Genomic DNA, 18,715 nt, shown 5'->3' with positions numbered 1-18,715 from the left:
GACATTTGCAATCTTCCAGTCCTCTAGGACCATGCCAGAGTCAAGTGATTCTTGAAAGATCATGACCAACGCAACCATTACCGCTTCAGCAACCTTCTCTCAGGACTCTGGGATGTAGTCCGTCTGGCCTAGGTATCTTATCCACCTGAAAACTTTTGAGTTTGCCTCACACATTTTCCTTTGTAACAGCAATGGCACTCACTCCTGCTTCCTGACACCCAGAGACCTCTAGCCCACTGCTAGTGTCTTCCACAGTGAAGACAGATGCAAAGTACTCATTAAGTTCATCTGCCATTTCTTTGTCCCCCATTACTACCTCACCAGCACCATTTGCCAGTGGTTCAATATCAACTCTTATCTCCCTTTTATTCTTTATATAACTGGAAAAAGCTTTTAGTATCCTGCTTTATAATATTGGTTATTTTGCCCTCATATTTCATCTTTTCCCTTCTTACGGCTTTTTAGTTGCCTTTTGTTGGATTTTAAAAACTCCCCAATCATCCAACTTCCCATTCAGTTTTGCCACATTATATGCCCTTTCCTTGGCTTTTATGCAGTCCTTAACCTCCCTTTTCAGCCACAGTTGTCTACCTCTGCCATTTGAGAACAACTTCTTCTGTGGGACATATCTATCCTGTATCTTGTGAACTACTCCCAGAAACTTCAGCCATCTCTCCTCTGCCATCATTCCTGCCGGTGTCCTCCTCTAATCTACCCGAGCAAGCTCCTTTCTCATGCTTCTCTAATTCCCTTTATTCTATTGCAATATGGATACATGTGACTTATGCTTCTCCCTCTCAAATTGCAGTACGAATTCAATGATATTATGATTACTGCCTCCTAAGGGTTCCTTTACATTAGCTCCCTAATAAAATCTGGGTTATTACACAACACCCAATCTAAGGTAGCCTTTCCCTGAGTAGGCTCAAGCATAAGCTGCTCTTAAAAAGACATCCCGTGGGCATTCAACAAATGCCCCTTGCGATCCAACACCAAACTGATTTTCCCTAACCCCTTGCATATTGAAGTCCCCCATTACATCGTGTCAGTTTCCTTATTACATGCACTTTCCAGCTCCCTTTGCAATCTCAACCCCACATCCTGGTACTATTTGGAGGCCTATATATAATTTCCATAATGTTTTTTACTCTTGGAATTTTTTAAATTCCACCCACAAGTATTCAACATTCTCTGACCCTATGTCACTTCTTTCTAAAGATGAAATTCCACCTCTTTCTAACTGAGCCACACCACTGCCTACGCCTTCCTGCCTGTCCTTTTGATAGAAAGTATATCCTTCGATGTTAAGCTTCAACTATGGCCTTCTTTCAGCCAGAACTCAGTGATGTCCACAACGTCATTCTGACTAATCTCCAATTGCTCCATTATTTGCATTATATTTGAATGCATGTGGTATATGGAATAAGGAAGATGAACTTGTCACACCGTTAAAGATTGGCATGTACTGTATGATGTTGTAGGCATCACAGAATCATGGTTGAAAGAAGATTATAGCTGGGGGCTTAATGTCCAAGAATTCACATTGTATTGAAAGGACAGGCAGGTAGGTGGAGGCGGTGGCTTTGCTCTGTCAGTAAAAAATGAAATCATGTCATTAGAAAAGGGTGACATAGTGTCAGAAGGTGTTTAATCATTGTGGATAGAGCTAAGGAACTACAAGGGTAAAAAGACCGATGGGAGTTATTTACAGACCCCTGAACAGTAGTAAGGATGTGGTCTTCAAATTACATTGGGAGATAGAACATGCCTTCCAAAGGGCAATGTTACAATAGTCAGGGGGAATTTCAATATACAGGTAGATTGGACAAATGAGGTTGGTGCTGGATCACAAGAGGGGGAATTTCTTGAATGCATACGAGATGGGTTTTTAGAACAGCTTGTGGCTGAGCCCACTTGTGTATCAGCTATTCTAGATTGGATATTGTGCAATGAACCGGAATTGATTAGAGAGCTTAAGGAAAAGGACCCTTAGGGGAAGTGATCATTATATTCTCAGGACAGGGATAACGGCAGAGCAGCAATGTCTGGATTTTCTGGAAGCAATTCGGAAGACATCGGATATATACATTCCAAAGAGGAAAGATGACACAGCTAAGAAAAGAAGTCAAAGACAACATAAAAGCCAAAGAGAGGGCATACAATAGAGCAAAAATTAATGGAATGTTAGATGATTGGGAAGCTTTTAAAAACCAGTAGAAGGCAACTAAAAAAGTCATTATGGCAAGACAAGGCAAGTTGATTTCAAACACAAGGCAGTTCAAAGTGTTTTACATAAAACAAAATATAAAAATCAAACATCAAATTAAAGAAAATAAAATCACAATTAAAAATAAAGAAATAAAATTTACAGTGCAAGAGATTTTAATTAAAAGCTATAGTGAAAAGAAAAGTTTGAAGCCTTGGTTTAGAAGAGCTTAAAGTTGGGGCAGACTTCAGATCATCTGGAAGGTTTTTCCAAATATATGGAGCATAGTAACTAAAAGATGCTTCACCATGTTTAGTTTTGACCCTGAGAACGGTAAGCAGACCCACCCAGACGACTGAGAGCTGGGGAAGTTTTATAATACAGCAAGAAATCGGAGATGTACTTTGGCCCGAGACCATTCAGTGCTTCATAAACCAGTAGGAATATAATTAAGAAGATAAAGGTGGAATACAAAAGTAAGCTACCCAATAGTATTAAAGAGGATACCAAAAGCTTTTTCAGATGCATAAAATGTAAAAGAGAGGCTCGAGTGAATATCAGACAGCAAGTTAAGTCACCCGGGTTCAAAAAGAGATGATGGAAGAGATTGTGGAGTCATTAGTAATTATCTTTCCAGAAACACTAGATTCTGGAACGGTCCCAGAAGACATGGTATTACAGGAAAGATTCTAGCATGAATAAAGCAGTGGCTGATCGACAGGAGATATAGAGTGAGAATAAGGTAAGTCTTTTCTGGTTGGTTGGTGTTGACTAGTGGCGATAGGAGTGTGGGTTATGGTAGATTCTTTTACCTTGTATGTCAATGATTTGGATGACAGAATTGATGGCTTTTTTTTTACAAAGTTTGCAGACAATATGAAGATAGATGGAGGGACTGGTAGATTTTGAGGAAGTAGAGAGGCTACAGGAAGACTTAGACAGATTTGGAGAATGGGCAAAGAAGTGGCAGATGGAACACAATTTTAGAAAGTGTACGGCCATGCACTTTGGTGGAAGAAATGAAAGGGTAGAGTATTTTCTACAGAGAGAAAATGCAGAAACTGAGGTGCAAAGAGACTTGGGAATCCATGTGCAGGATTCCCTAAAGGTAATTTGCAGGCTGAAGCTGTGATGAGGAAGGCAAATGCGATGTTAGCATTCATTTCAAGAAGACTGGAATATAGTAGCAAGAATGTAATGTTGAGACTTTAGGGAGCACTAGTGAGGCCTCACTTGGAGTATTGTGAGCAGTTTTGGGCCTCTTATCTTAGAAAGGATGTGTTGAAATGGAGAGGGTTCAAGGGAAGTTCATAAAAATGATTCCAGGATTGAACGGCTTGTTAGATGAAGAGTATTTGATGGTTCTGTGTCTGTACTCATTAGAATTCAGAAGAATGAGCAGTGACCTCATTGAAACCTATCAAATTTTAAAAGGCCTCAATAGAGTGGACGTGGAGAGGATGTTCCCTATTGTGGGAGAGTCTAAGACCAGAGGACACATCGTCAGAATAGAGGGGCGCCCTTTTAGAACAGAGATAAGGAGTAAGTTCTTTAACCAGAGAGTGATGAATCTGTGGAATTCTTTGCCACAGGCAGCTGTGGAGGCCAAGTCTTTAAGTATATTAAAGGCAAAGGTTAATAGATTCGCGATTGGTCAATGCATGACGGGATACGGAGAGGAGAATGGGCTGAGGGGAACAATGGATCAGCCATGAGGAAGTGGTGGAGCAGACTGAATGGACCAAGTGGCATAAATCTGCTCCTATATCTTATGGTCTTATGGCCCTATTCAGCAAAAAGATCAACTTCAGGTTTCTATTTGCCTGATAGTCTCATGGTATATAGGAGGACATTGAATGGTGCACAATAATAACCTCTCATGCAATGTCAGCAAAGTCAAAGAGTTGATTATTGACTGCAAGAGGAAGAAATCAGAGGTCCATGAGCCAGACTTCCTTTGGGGAATGGAGGAGAAGGGGGTTAGTAGATTTATATTCTTTGGCATTAACATATCAGAGGACCAACACATAAGTATTATCACAAAGAAGTCACGACAGCACTTTTACTTTCTTGGAAGTTTGTGTAGATATGGCATGCTATCAAAAACTTCGGGTAACTTCTATAGTGGAGAGTATCCTAACTGTTTGCATCATGACTGGTATGGAAGCACAATGCCCAGGAACAGAAAAGGCTGTAGAACATGGTGGATTAGGCTCAGTCTTTCAAAGGCAAAACTCTCCCCACCACTGAGTAAATTTACTTGGAGCTCTGCCACAAGAAAGCAGCATCAATCGTTAGAGTCCTCCAGCATTTAGGTCATGCCCCCTTTTCTCTACTGCCATTGGTCAGGAGGTATAAAAGCCAAGGGTCCCACACCAGCAGGTTCAGGAGCTGTTATTACCCTACAACCATCAGGCTCGTAAACTGGCATGGATAACTTCATCCACTGATTCTACGACCTACAGACTCACTTTCAAGAACTTTTTACAATGCATTTTCCCAGTATTATTTTTATTTGCACAGTGTTTTCTTCTATTGATTGTTTTCAGTTTTTACGTATGTATAGATATGCGTAAAATCCAATTTTATTTCTTTTTCCCTGTAAATGCCTGCAAGAAAATGGATCTCAGGGTAATACATTTACGTAATTTGATTATAAATTTACTTTGAATTTTGAAGTTTGATATATTGTACAATATTGCTGTGTTAGTTACATTCTCAAGGGCAATTAAATATTAGGTTTGACTGTGACATCTATTAATTTGCTAAGAAGTTTCTTTGTGCTGAAATTTCTGAGTTTGCTATCAGGAACAGAGCACGAGCAATAATTGTACTTCTCAGCTTGTATCTTGAAGTTGTGCAAGGTCTGAAGTGAATCATGTGAATATTTAATTGATGACTCATTAGCTTCCCGATATCCAGTGATATTAACCTGCTCTTTGGTGGTTTAGTTTGTGACAATTTAAAGATTATAGCAAACTATATTAAACCAAACTAAAGATATAGAGATGGAAATTCCTTAATAATATTTCCTCAAGAGTTAAATTCAAAAGATATAGATAAATGTGACTCATTTGTGGTGACACATAAGGAATGTACATTAAAAAACTTGCATATACTGGTGATCCATCTCAATGGATGAAAAAGGATAATCTGCTTATGATTTCAAGACATTACAGTTATGTAATTTGCAAGCATGTTACAGAAAGGCAATGTATAATATATTCACACTATTAAGGAATCTTAATTCTGCATTTGGTGATATTAATTTTATGATCATTGATTCTGTTTATGGCAATTTTGAATTTTATTGAATTTTGAAATGATTTAACATTATATGCCAGTCAGTGGTGAATTGTACATTTTTATACAAGAAGAAACAATTTTCAATTTGTTAAATTAAGTTGCATATCTATTAATTCTCTCATTTATTTAAAGTTTCTTTTTGTGCAATTATAGTATCCAGTAAAAGGTTGAACCTGAAGAAAGTCATTCCAATTTATAGTTATTCCACTTATCTGTCCTTCTTGAAACTAAAAGTGCTTTGTATATATTGAATTAATGTAGAAAATGTTTTAATAAACTTTACACTAAGTGGATTGACCCTAATTTATGGAGGGGACGACTGAACAAATCTTATTCAGAAAGATTTTTTAAAAAGTATATGGCAGTGAAGTAACTTGTGATGCAATCTTTAGAAAATAAGTTAAAATGGCTGTAACAAAAGGAGAAGTTTGCTTAGGTTATACTGGGATTGGTTAAATTTAAGAACTTCAACATTAACCTTACCAAATGAAGCCTCTTATAGCCATAGCATCACAGATTTGTACAGCACGAACAGCCACTTTGACCCATCTTGTCATGCCAACTAACCAAAATACAATTCTGAGCTAATCCCATTAGTCTGCATTTGACCCAGATCCCTCTAAACCCTTCCTATCCACGTACCTGTCCAAATATTGTAACTGTACCTACCTTGACCACTTCTTTTGGCATTTTGCTCTATACACCCATCAATCTCTGTATAATAAAAATACCCCTCAGATTCTCTTTCTACTCTCAACTTAAACTTCTTCTCTCTATATTAGACTCTCCTATACTAGGCCTGCGATTATTTATCCCCTCATAATTTTATAAACCTTTATAAAATCAGCTCACATCTTCCTATACTCCAGGAGAAACAGCACAACTTATCCAATCTTTTACTACAACTCAAGCTGTCCAGTCCTGTGGTAAACCATATATATGTTGTAACTGTCTGGACACGCCCCTCTACTGACTGCCCCTGTGGCTCCTCCCACAGATTCATGGATAAATGTGTTTCGCCTTGCCCCTGCCCCTCAGTCCAGGGGCAGACACTCAGCATGGAGGTCGTATTGTACAGTGAATAAAAGCCTTTCAGTATTTTACCCAACTTCAGTCTTTTAGAGTTATTGAAGGTGCTTCAATTTTATTCGCCATAAATTTTAAAGCAGGGAACACACTCTGAGACCCAACAAGTTAGACCTCGATCCGCAAACACCTGAAGCTGGAAACGCTTTCGAACTCTGGCTGGGATGCTTCGAAGCGTATCTAGAGGAGATTAAAGCGACCGACCCCATAGCGAAGCGCAGAGTTCTACTCTCCAGGGTCAGTCCACGGGTTTATTCGCTGATCAGAGACCAGCCGAACTACGATGGCGTGATGAGTGCACTCAAAGGACAATACCTGCGGCCGATAAATAGCGTCTATGCTCGGCACCGCTTAGTAACACGGCAACAACGCCCGGGGAATCAGGTGCTGAGTTCGTCCAGGCCCTATGGACACTCGTGCGAGCCTGCAATTGCCGGGAGCTGACGGCGGCGCAGCATGCAGAACTCCTAGTGAGAGACGCCTTCGTCACGGGGACCAGGTCAGTGTATGTGCGCCAGTCGCTGTTGGAAAAAGCCGATCTTACCTTACGTTCGGCGATCGAGCTGGCCAATACGCTGGAGACCGCTCTTCATAACTCTGAGGCTCTCCAGGCACGCGATCCCCCGATGGCCTTGTGGGCGCCGCAGACCCTGCAACCCGCCGGCGAAATGACCATGGCTGCTGCCAGTCGCGAGTCCGCGAAATGCTACTTCTACGGACTCGAGAAGCACCCCCGGAAACACTGCGCGGCCCGACAAGCTACGTGCTCCAGCAGTGGAAAGAAGGGCCACTTCGTCAAGGTCTGTAAGTCCAAACCGCGAGCAGGATCGAGCAGCGGTGCGTGTGAAATATGGGGGTCGCCATCTTGCCTGCCGCCATCTTCCCTGCATGCCGCCACCATGTGCGAGACATGGGGGCAACCATCTTGGTTGGCGCCACCTCCCAGCGCCTACAACCAACAGGTGCTCACGGGGCACCCCACCGCGCCGGACCAAGACAGCGACTCAACTCCGGCTTCAGTGACCCTCGACCAAAGCGCTCCCCACCAGCTCGCAAGGTCAATGATGGACATGCTGGTGGAGGGGCGCAGGACAAGCTGCCTGTTTGACACGAACAGCACGGAGAGTTTTATCCACCCGGACACGGTGCAGCATTGTGGACTCGCAATACGGCCGGTAAGTCAGAGGGTCACCATGGCTTCCGGGTTGCATACAACAGACATCCGGGGGGGGTTGTGTAGCGACGCTAGTGGTGCAACAACTGTGTGCCCCTGTGCTATTGGGGCTCAACTTCCAGAGCCACCTGAAAAGCGTGACAATGAAGTATGATGGGCCCCTCCCGCCAATTACTGTCGTAAATCCCCAGTTTTGCAGAGATATGTCACATACCCCGCTACTGACCACACACACACACACTGACCCGCACATCCCACCCAACACCATGCCAACTGCCGCACTACCGACGCCACTTGCGGCCTCTCCACCCTCAAGATCCCTCCCCCACCGCTGTTTGCCAACCTGACCCCCGACTGTAAACCTGTGGCAACTAAAAGCAGGAGGTACAGTGCGGGGGACAGAGCTTTCATTAAGTCGGAGGTGCAGCGGCTGCTCAGGGAGGGGGTCATTGAGGCAAGCACAAGTCCTTGGAGGGAGCAGGTGGTCGTTGTTCGGAACGGGGAGAAGAATAGGATGGTCGTGGACTATAGCCAGACCATCAATAGGTTCACGCAGCTCGACGCGTACCCTCTACCCCACATCGCGGATATGGTCAATCAGATAGCACAGTACAAGGTGTACTCGACCATAGACCTAAAATCCACTTACCATCAGCTCCCCATCCGCCGGGAGAACCGCCCTTACACTGCCTTCGAGGCGGACGGCAGGCTTTATCAATTCCTGTGCGTCCCCTTCGGTGTCACGAATGGTGAATCTGTCTTCCAGAGGGCAATGGACCGGATGGTGGACCAGTGCCAACTGAAGGCCATGTTCCCATATCTGGATAACATCACCATCTGCGGTCACCACCGGCAGGATCACAACAACAACCTCCAAAAATTTCTCCAAGCAGTCAAAGCTTTCAATCTCACCTATAACAAGGACAAGTGTGTATTCGGGACCACCTGACTTGCTATCCTTGGGTGTCTTGTGGAAAATGGAGTCATTGGCCCTGACCTCGACCATATGAACCCCCTGCTGGAACTCCCTCTTCCCAACACCCTCAGAGCCCTCAAAAGGTGCCTGGGCTTCTTTTCGTATTACGCCCAATGGGTCTCTAACTACGCAGACAAGGCCTGCCCCCTGGTTGAGTCCACCACATTCCCCCTCTCAGCCGAGGCCCGCGCGGCCTTCAGCCGCATAAAAGGGGACATTGCCAAAGCAGCAATGCATGCGGTGGATGAGGCCATTCCCTTCCAAGTAGAGAGTGATGCCTCCGACTTTGCACAGGCTGCTACCCTCAACCAGGCAGGAAGACCAGTGGCGTTCTTCTCCTGTACCCTTTAAGGCCCTGAAATTCGGCACTCCGCGGTGGAGAAAGAGGCCCAGACCATAGTGGAAGCTATTAGGCACTGGAGGCACTATCTCGCCGGCAAAAGGTTCACCCTGCTAACTGACCAGCGCTCAGTCGCATTCATGTTTAATAACCAACAGCGGGGCAAAATCAAAAATGATAAAATTCTGAGGTGGAGAATCGAACTCTCCACCTACAACTATGACATGATGTACAGGCCTGGGAAGCTCAACGAGCCCTCTGATGCCCTATCCCGGGGAACGTGCGCCAGCGCGCAGATTGACTGACTATACGCCCTACATGTAGATCTTTGCCACCCGGGGGTCACCCGGCTTTTCCACTTTGTGAAAGCCTGGAACCTGCCTTACTCCCTTGAGGAGATCAGGATGATGACCAGGGACTGCCAAGTCTGCGCAGAGAGCAAACCACACTTCTACCGACCCGAAAAGGCACAACTCATCAAGGCCACCCGCCCCTTTGAGCGACTGAGTGTTGACTTTAAGGGCCCCCTTCCCTCCACCGACTGCAATGTGTACTTTCTTAACGTTATCAATGAGTACTCGCGGTTCCCCTTCGCCATCCCCTGCCCCGACACCACTACCACGTCAGTTATAAAAGCCCTGCGCAAGCTCTTCACTCTGTTCGGATACCCATGCTATATCCACAGTGACAGAGGGTCCTCGTTTATGAGTGACCAGCTGCGCCAATACCTGCTGGCTAGGGGAATTGCAACTAGTAGGACCATGAGCTATAATCCCCGGGGGAATGGACAGGTGGAGAAGGAGAATGACACAGTGTGGAAAGCCACACTCTTAGCCCTCAGATCAAAGGGACTGCCGGTCTCCCACTGGCAGGAGGTCCTTCCCGAGGCACTCCACTCCATCCGCTCCCTGTTATGCACAGCCACCAATGCCACCCCTCATGAGCGGCTCTTTTCTTTTCCCAGAAAGTTGACCACTCGGACCACCCTACCAACTTGGCTGACATCCCTGGGGCCAGTGCTGCTCCGGAAACATGCGAGGAGCAATAAATACTCCCCGATCGTCGAGAGGGTTCACTTACTTCATGCGAACCGCCAGTATACCTATATGGTTTTACCTGCTGGGCGGGGGGACACGATCTCCATCCGCAACCTGGTGCCCGCAGGAGCATTGGGCCCCTACCCTGAACACTCCGTGGTGACTATTGACCCCATACCCACCGATATATGTACCCACGGGACACCGCGCACTCCAAGCCCTACACAGACACCACACGACACTCCCATACCAGGCACGACGCACACGCACGCGGGATTACCAACACCTAACGTGCCGGCACCTCAAGTCAGGCCGGAGCCAGCACAACCGCCGTCACCGATGCAATCACCACCGGTGCTACGTAGGTCACAGCGACGGACTCAACCGCCTGATAGACTTGACCTGTAAAAATACTTGTTTTAAATATTGTCACTCACTTCACCCCGCAGGACTCTTTTTAACAAAAGGAGGGGTGAATGTGGTAAACCATATATATGTTGTAACTGGGTTAACTGTCTGGACACGCCCCTCTGCTGACTGCCCCTGTGGCTCCTCCCACAGAGCCCGGAATAAAGGTGTTTCGCCGTGCCCCTCCCCCTCAGTCCAGGGGCAGACACTTAGCATGGAGGTCGTATTGTACAGCGAATAAAAACCTTTCAGTATTTTACCCAACTTCAGTCTTTCGGAGTTATTGAAGGTGCTTCAAGTCCAGCAGTATCCTTGTGATTGTTTTCTGTACCTTTTCCAGCTTAATGGCATCCTTCCTATTGCTCAGTGAGTAGAATTCCATATAATATTGCAAGTGGACAAAGGAGTTTGAGGGATTCAACTCAGCCAAGTGTGATGTGATGCACTTTGGGAGCTGAAACCTTGGCAAGATTCCCACTGTACGTGGCAGGGCCCTAGAGAGTGTTGCAGAACAGGGACACTTAGGGGTACAAGGAAATAGTTCCCCGAAAGTGATGATACAGGTAGACAGAGTGTTGTGAAAGCATTTGGCAAACTTTCCTTCATTGGTTAGGTTATTGAGTACAAAAGCTGGGGCAATGCTACAGCTGTACAAATTGTCGGTGAGATCACACTTGGAAAGCTATGTGCAATTCTGATTGCCTGGCTATGGGAAGGAAATCATTATGCTAGGGAGTGCTCAGAAAAAGATTCACAACCATGTCACGGGGACTGAACAGCTTGAGTCATAAAGAGGGATTGGATAGGCAGGACTGTTCTATCCCAGAGCGTAGAAGGCTACTAAAGAAGGATATAAAGTCAGGAGGGGCACAGATAAGGTGGATGGTCACAGTCGTTTTCTCAGGGTAGGAGAATCTAACACGAGGATATTGCCTTAAGGTGAAAAACAAAGACTTAAAGAGTACTTGAGGGGCAAGTTTCACACAAAGAGAGTGGTGGGTATATGGAATGAACTACGAGAGGAAGTAGTCAATGTGGGGACAATTACAACATTTAGGCAGCTACATGGAGATTAAGCCTTTAGAAGAACACAGGCAAATAGGATTAACTCAGAAAAGGTACCTTGGTTAACGTGGATGTGTTGGACAGAGGGTCCTGTTTCTGTGCTGTATAACTCTATGACTGTGTTTATACACTGGTGCACAAAAAGTTAACTCAGACACAATGCCCTTTAAGGAAGAAAGCTTACAAAACTCACAAAGTCTTACTTTTTAAAGACTCCATTCTTTACTGTCCCTTGACTTAACCTGCAAGTTAACCTTTAGGGTATTCTGGACAAAGACTCCCAAGTCCCTTTGCATCTCTGATTTTTGGATTTCCTCTCTATTTAGAAAATAGTCCGCATATTTATTTCTTCTAAAAAAAGCATGACCACACATTTTCCAATATTGTATTTCATTTGCCACTTTCTTGCCGTTTCTCCAAATCTGTCTAAGCCCTTCTTCAGCCTACCTATTTCCTCACCACTACCTGCCTCACCAGCAATCTTTGTATCATCTGCAAACTTGGCCATAAAGTCATTTATTCGATCATCTAAATCATTGATATATAGCATGAAAAGAAGTGGTCCCAACACTGACTCCTGTGGAACACCACTACTCACTGGCAGCCAACTAGAAAAGGGTCCTTTTATTCCCACTTGCTGCCTCCTACCAGTCAGCCAATGCTCTAACCATGCCAGTAACTTTCCTGTAATACCATGGGCTCTTAACTTGGTAAGCAGCCTCATGAATGACACCTTGTCAAAAGCATTTTGAAAGCCCAAATATACAACATCAGTTTCATCCCCTTTATCTATCCTATTTGAAATCTCCTCAGAGAATTCCAACAGGTTTGTCAGGCAAGATGTTCCCTTAAGGAAACCATGTTGACTTTGTCCTATATTGTCCTGAGTCACCAAGTACTCCATAACCTCATCCTTAATTGACTTCAACATCTTCCCAACCACTGAGGTCAGGCTAACTGGTGTATAATTTCCTTTCTGCTGCCTTTCTCCTTTGTTAAAGAGTGGAGTGATATTTGCAATTTTCCAGTCCTCTGGCACTATGCCAGAGTCCAATGATTTTTGAAAGATCATTGCTAATGGCTTCACAAACCCTCCTTCTACCTCTTTCAGAACCCTTGGGTGCAGTTCATCTGGTTTGGGTGACTTATGTACCCTTAGGTCTTTCCGTTTTTTGAGCACCTTCTCCCTTGTAATAGTATCTTCATTCACTTTTCTTCCCTCACATCCTTCGACCTCTGTCTCACCACTAGTGTCTTCCACAGTGAAGACTGATGAAAAATGCTCATTTAGTTCATTTGCCATCTCCTTGTCCCCCGTTATTATTTCTCCAGCCTGATTTTCTAATGGTCTTATATCTACCCTCATCTCTCTTTTATTTTTTGACATACTTTAAAAGCTTTTACTATCCACTTTGATATTGTTTGCTAGCTTATTTACTATTTGCTCAATAGAATCTGCTAATTTTTGTCAGGAGCTGATTGTACTGGAAAGGGTACAGATATGTCAGGATGTTGTCTGGGATGGAATATTTCAGTTACGAGTAGGGAGTGGATCGGATGGGCTGTTTTCCTTGGAGCAGAAAAGGCCGAGGAGTCTACTGATAAAGACATATAAAATTATAAGTAGATGGGATAAGGAAGAAACATTTCTCATGACAAAGATGTCTAAGTCCAGAGAACTTCAGTTTAAGGTGAGGAGTAAGTGAGGGGCTTTGGAGGTTTTTTTCTCTTAGAGTGTGAGTTGGAATCTGAAATACACCTTTTGGGGAGAGTGAAGACCAAGACTCTACAAAGTTTAAGAATCACCTAGAAAACTATGGCCCAAGTGCTGGTAAATGGATTAGTATAGCTAGCTGTTTAATGATTAGCATAAATATGGTTGGTTGAAGGGACTGCTTCTGGCTGTATTTCTCTGTGATTCTATGTACAGAATAACTTTGCCATTATTGGATACTTGTACTTTTGAAAGAGTGACTTTAAACTAAAATGCCAGAGATCTTGCCACTGAACAGAAGGTTTAGCATCAGTTTATTGTCATTCAACAGTACACATGTATACCGCCAAATGTAACAACATTCCTCTGAGCCAAGGTGTGTAACACATATAATTCTCACACACACAAGACATAAAGTAATATTATCACAAATAAATTAACAAATAAGAAGTTGCATTTACAACAGAAGTTAAAAAAACAGTATAATGCTACAAGCTCTTCAGAATCAGAATCAGTTTTATTATCACCAGCATGTGTCCTGAAATTTAACTTAGCAATAGCACTTCAATGGAATACATAATATAGAAGAAGAAAAATAAGAAAAAATAATAATAAATAAATTAATTACAGTAAATGTGTATTGAATAGATTTAAATTGTGCAAAAAACAGAAATGACATATATTTTAAAAGTGAGGCAGTGTTCATGGGTTCAATGTCCATTTAGGAATCGGTTGGCAGAGGGAAAGGAGTTGTTCCTGAATCGCTGAGTGTGTGCCTTCAGGCTTCTGTACTTCCTTCCTGATGGTAACAGTGAGAAAAGGGCATGTCCTGGGTGCTGGATGTCCTTAATAATATACATTGGCTTTCTGAGACATCGTTCCTTGGAGATGTCCTGGGTACTTTGTAGGCTAGTACCCAAGATGGAGCTAACTAAATTCACAACCCTCTGCAGCTTCTTTCAAACATGTGCAGTAGCACCATCCCCCCTCCCCCAATACCAGACAGTGATGCAGCCTGTCAGAATGTTCTCCATGTTACATCCATAGAAGTTTTTGAGTGTCTTCAAACTTCTAATGAAGTATAGTCGCTATCTTGCCTTCTTTATAACTGCATCAATATGTTAGGACCTGGTTAGAGATCTTGACACCCAGGAACTTGAAACTGCTCACTCTCTCCACTTCTGATCCCTCTATGAGGATTGGTATCTGTTCCTTCGTCTTACCCTTCCTGAAGTCTACAATCAGCTCTTCCGTCTTATTGTTGTTGAGTACCAGGTTGTTGCTGCGACACCACTCCACTAGTTGGCATATCTCATTCCTGTACGCCCTCTCGTCTCCATCTGAGATTCTACCAACAATGGTTATATCATCAGCAAATTTATAGTTGGTATTTGGGCTATGCCTAGCCATACAGTCATGGGTATGCATAGCTCAAATGTGATGAGATTGGAATGGTGGCAGTGAATTCAGTAGTTTCACGACTCTAGGGGAAGAAGATGTTTCCCATCCTAACAGTTTTTGTCTTAATGCTAAGGTGCCTCCTGCCTGATGGTAGGGTGTTAAAGAGGTTGTTTGATAAATGGGAGGGATCATTGATAATGATAAGTGACCTGTGTATGCAGAGCTCCTGTTAATTACCTCTGATGGATGGAAGAGAGACCCCAATGATCCTCTCAGCAGCCCTCACAGTCCTTTGTAGGGACTTACGGTCAGCCGTCTTGCAACTCCTGTACCAGACAGTGATATAGCTGGTCAGAACACTCTCAATGGTGTAAAAATTATGAACATTGGTTACAGTGCCTATAAAAAATATTCACCCTCCCCAACCTTGGAAGTCTTCATGCTTTATTATTTTACAACATTGATTAACAATGACTTAATTTGGTTTTTTTGACATTAATCAACAGAAAAAGGCTCTTTCATGTCAGAGTAAAAACAGATCTCTATAAAGTGATCTAAATTAATTACAAATATGAAACAAAATAATTGATAACATAAATATTCACTCTCTTTAAAATGACACACCAAATTATCACTAGTGTAGACAATTGGTTTTAGAAGTTACAGCATTAGTTAAATGGAGATCTGTTTTTGAAGATGTGTCTGCAGTTGAGGTCTTTTAATTGATTGTAGTAAAAATACACCTGTACTTGGAAAGTCCAACTGCTGATGAGTTAGTATCCTGGCAAAAACTACATCATGAAGACAAAAGAACACTCTAAGCACTTCCGTGAAAAGGTTATTGAAAAGCACAAGTCAGGAGATGGATACAAGAAAGTTTCCAAGTTGCTGAATATCACTTGGAGCACAGTTAAATCAATCATCAAGAAATGGAAAGAATATGGCACAGCTGTAAATCTGCCTAGAGCAGGCTGTCTTCAAAAACTGAGTGACTGTGCAAGAAGGGGACTAGTGAGGGTGGTCACCAAGAGATCTATGATAATGCTGGAGGAGTTACAAGCTTCAGTGTCGGAAATGGGAGAGACTGCACATACAATTGTTGCCCTGGTGCTTCACCAGGTGCAGCTTTATGGGACAGTGGAAAAGAGAAAGCCACTGTTGGGAAAAAAAACTCAAATGAAACCTTGATTAGAGTTTGCCAGAGTCTTTTTTTATTGATTGTGTCAAAAAAAGCCAAATGAAATCCACCGTGATTCAATGTGGTAAAAGAATAAACCATGAGAAATTCCAAGAGGGTTTGTAGGCACTGTAGAATGAGAGGATGGTTCATGCCATTTCTGTGCTTTGGGCTCTTTTGAGTTACTGACAAGTTAATATAATTGAAGATGTTTTGAAAGCCATCATCTGGTTGTTAAAATCATCCATGTAAAGGTACAAAGATGAACTTAGAAAGGATGGAGAGCCTTAATATAAATAATTGCTTTTACCAATAAAAATACTGAAAAAGGCAGTACCAGAGCTTGATAATTGAAACTATACTTTTATCACTGAGAAAACAATATTAAAAATTACAAATTTTGAGCACAGAGAGATTATACTTGCTACAATTTCATTATACTTCCAGACATCCTTCAATAAATTGTTAACATAAATAATATGGAAACTAAGAAGACGGAATATGGTAAGTTAATTTAGCTTGCTTCACTGATTTTATCCTCTTACTAACCTCTTGGTATTATTTCATGAGAGATTCTACTGATGAATTTGAAAGCATTTCAAGAAATGGTAATAGAAATTATATTTCCTCCAATATTATGAGATGTCATTAACACTTCAAGAAATTTGTATAACAGTAACCATAGCGGCTGATTTTTTGAACATACACTGATTACCATTGGTGTTTTAAAAAGTAAGTGGATAATGTAGTATACACTCTTTTCTACTTAATACAAATTCATACTTAAAATTGTTGATCAATTATCCCACTTAACAAATACATTTATTTTCTTTATACTTTTCTAAGGGTTATGTATGTTGCAACAAAGATCTTAATAAATATCAGATTTCAGGTTGCTGAAAGGTATCAAGAGTTGACATCTTCATCGTCTGTCACAGGTTTACTAGGTCATTTTTTAAGGTTACTTGGCTGAATCTGTAGTTTGGAACAGTTGGAGGGAATAAAATCACTATGTTCCTAAAACAGTTATTTCAAGAATAAGCATTATCATATTCTGGTTTCTTATGGTTTCCTTCTATACACATTAGACATTCATATTGGGAGTCTATAGCATTCTGTCCCAGAATGCTCTGCTTTTCTAACAGCTCCCTATCAACAATTTACAATTGCATCAGTAATGTCAGTAATTATTATGGTGATGTCTTTTCCTGAAAGGCATTTGAATGAACCAAGAGACAGAGAATCCATTTGTTAGGCGTCAGGGAGTCCAGACAGAAGTTAGCTTTGTAAATGTGCCTGGAGTTGATTAATATGTTTTATAGATAAGCTGCTTCCTCACTCATCACAGCTCTGCCAGAAACCCTGCTCCCCTGTGGTTTCACCTTGATAAGAGATAATGGAGGCAGATTAAAAGTTTGAAGCCTGAAGCTTGTTCTCTGACCTGACATTACTCATGGGCCAAATGAATTGATGCAACACCTGAACATGCAGTAATTAGGGTGTACAAGAAAAGGCCCTTCTGTGAACTCCCAAATGGTAGTAATGTTGCAAAAAACTGCAGATTTACAGTGGTTAATTATCCAACTGTTTGAATATGCACATGACAAAATTAATAAACTTACTTAATCTGGAAATTAGGTGAATTTGTCTTTTTAGGTGTAAATTGCACATAAAATATATTTGCGCATATTTTAGAGCAATTGCAATAAATCCTGGTGGAAGGCCCACTAGGTATGGAATTTGTAATATATTATTGTGATTTATCCTAGAGGAGTGTTGTCTTATCAGCATCATTCAAGAACATGGTGATGCCATCAATGCACATGATACTCAGAATTACAAGCACATATGGCATTAATGAAGTGCAATCTACAAACTCTGGTTTTCTCTGAAAACAAGGAACAAATTGTGGACCAAGTCACCAACTTGATGTGATTTAAGATGCCCTCAGTGAGATGCTGTCCTGAAGAAGGGTCTCCGCCCAAAACGTCGACTGTTTATTCATTTCCTGCTTGACATGCTGAGTTCCTCCAGCATATGCTTTTGAGTGTGTTGCTCTGTGAGACACAGATGCTTTGCTTTCTGTTTATGCCTGTCTGTTCACAGTGCTGCTTGTGCAGATTATTTCTGTGTGAGAGAGCACTACTGGAACTTTTCGCTACATTTGATGTGGGCTGCATTTCACAATCTCCTCCATTTTCCTTCATTTCAATGATGGCCTCATTCTGCTGTATATGTTGTCTATATTGCTGCTGTTTGAATACATGAGTGTAATGAAGCAAAGTGAGAAAAAGCAAAACACTCCTATGATTTTAGAAAGACAAATTTTACTAACTTAGCAATTTATTTTTTCAACTCTCACAATTGGATAGGAAGGCTAAATTTAGCACTAATTTAGTACATCAGAGCAAGTTGAATTCAATTTCTAGGTATTTTTCTCCAGTCCTGCTGAAGAGATTCAGCCCAAAATGTCGACTGTACCTTTTTCTCATAGATGCTGCCTGGCCTGCTGAGTTCCTCCAGCATTTTGCATGTGTTGCTCTCGGTACTTTGGTTTTCTTGACTCATTATATATAACTGATAAAATTTATCTTGTTTCTAGTATATTTCTGTAAGGGGGAGGATGCCAAAATAAGGTGGTGGGGGAGGGGGAAAGACACCAAACTACACAGCGATAGGTGAAGCCAGCTGGGTCGGGGAGGGAGGATGAAGTAAGAAGCTGAGAGATGATATGGAGAAAAGGTAAAGGGCTGGAGAAGGAGTCTAACAGAAGAGAAGAGTGGACCATGGGAGAAAGGGAAAGAGGAAGGGCACCACGTGGAGGT

General features: G+C 42.4%; 1 long non-coding RNA gene across 1 annotated transcript in view; it reads right to left on the bottom strand.

Annotated features, from left to right (window-relative positions):
- The window catches only part of LOC134355193 (uncharacterized), a 55,147-nt gene that overhangs the window by 19,364 nt on the left and 17,068 nt on the right, over positions 1–18,715 (bottom strand). Inside the window, exon 2 of the long non-coding RNA XR_010019975.1 lies at positions 14,951–15,039. This is a non-coding gene — a long non-coding RNA (uncharacterized LOC134355193). The remainder of the gene's footprint in view (positions 1–14,950; positions 15,040–18,715) is intronic.

This window comes from Mobula hypostoma, chromosome 12, assembly GCF_963921235.1.
Source record: "Mobula hypostoma chromosome 12, sMobHyp1.1, whole genome shotgun sequence".
Taxonomy (NCBI): domain Eukaryota; kingdom Metazoa; phylum Chordata; class Chondrichthyes; order Myliobatiformes; family Myliobatidae; genus Mobula; species Mobula hypostoma.
Note: the sequence above shows the minus strand (reverse complement) of the source record. Positions and strands in the feature narration are given on the sequence as shown.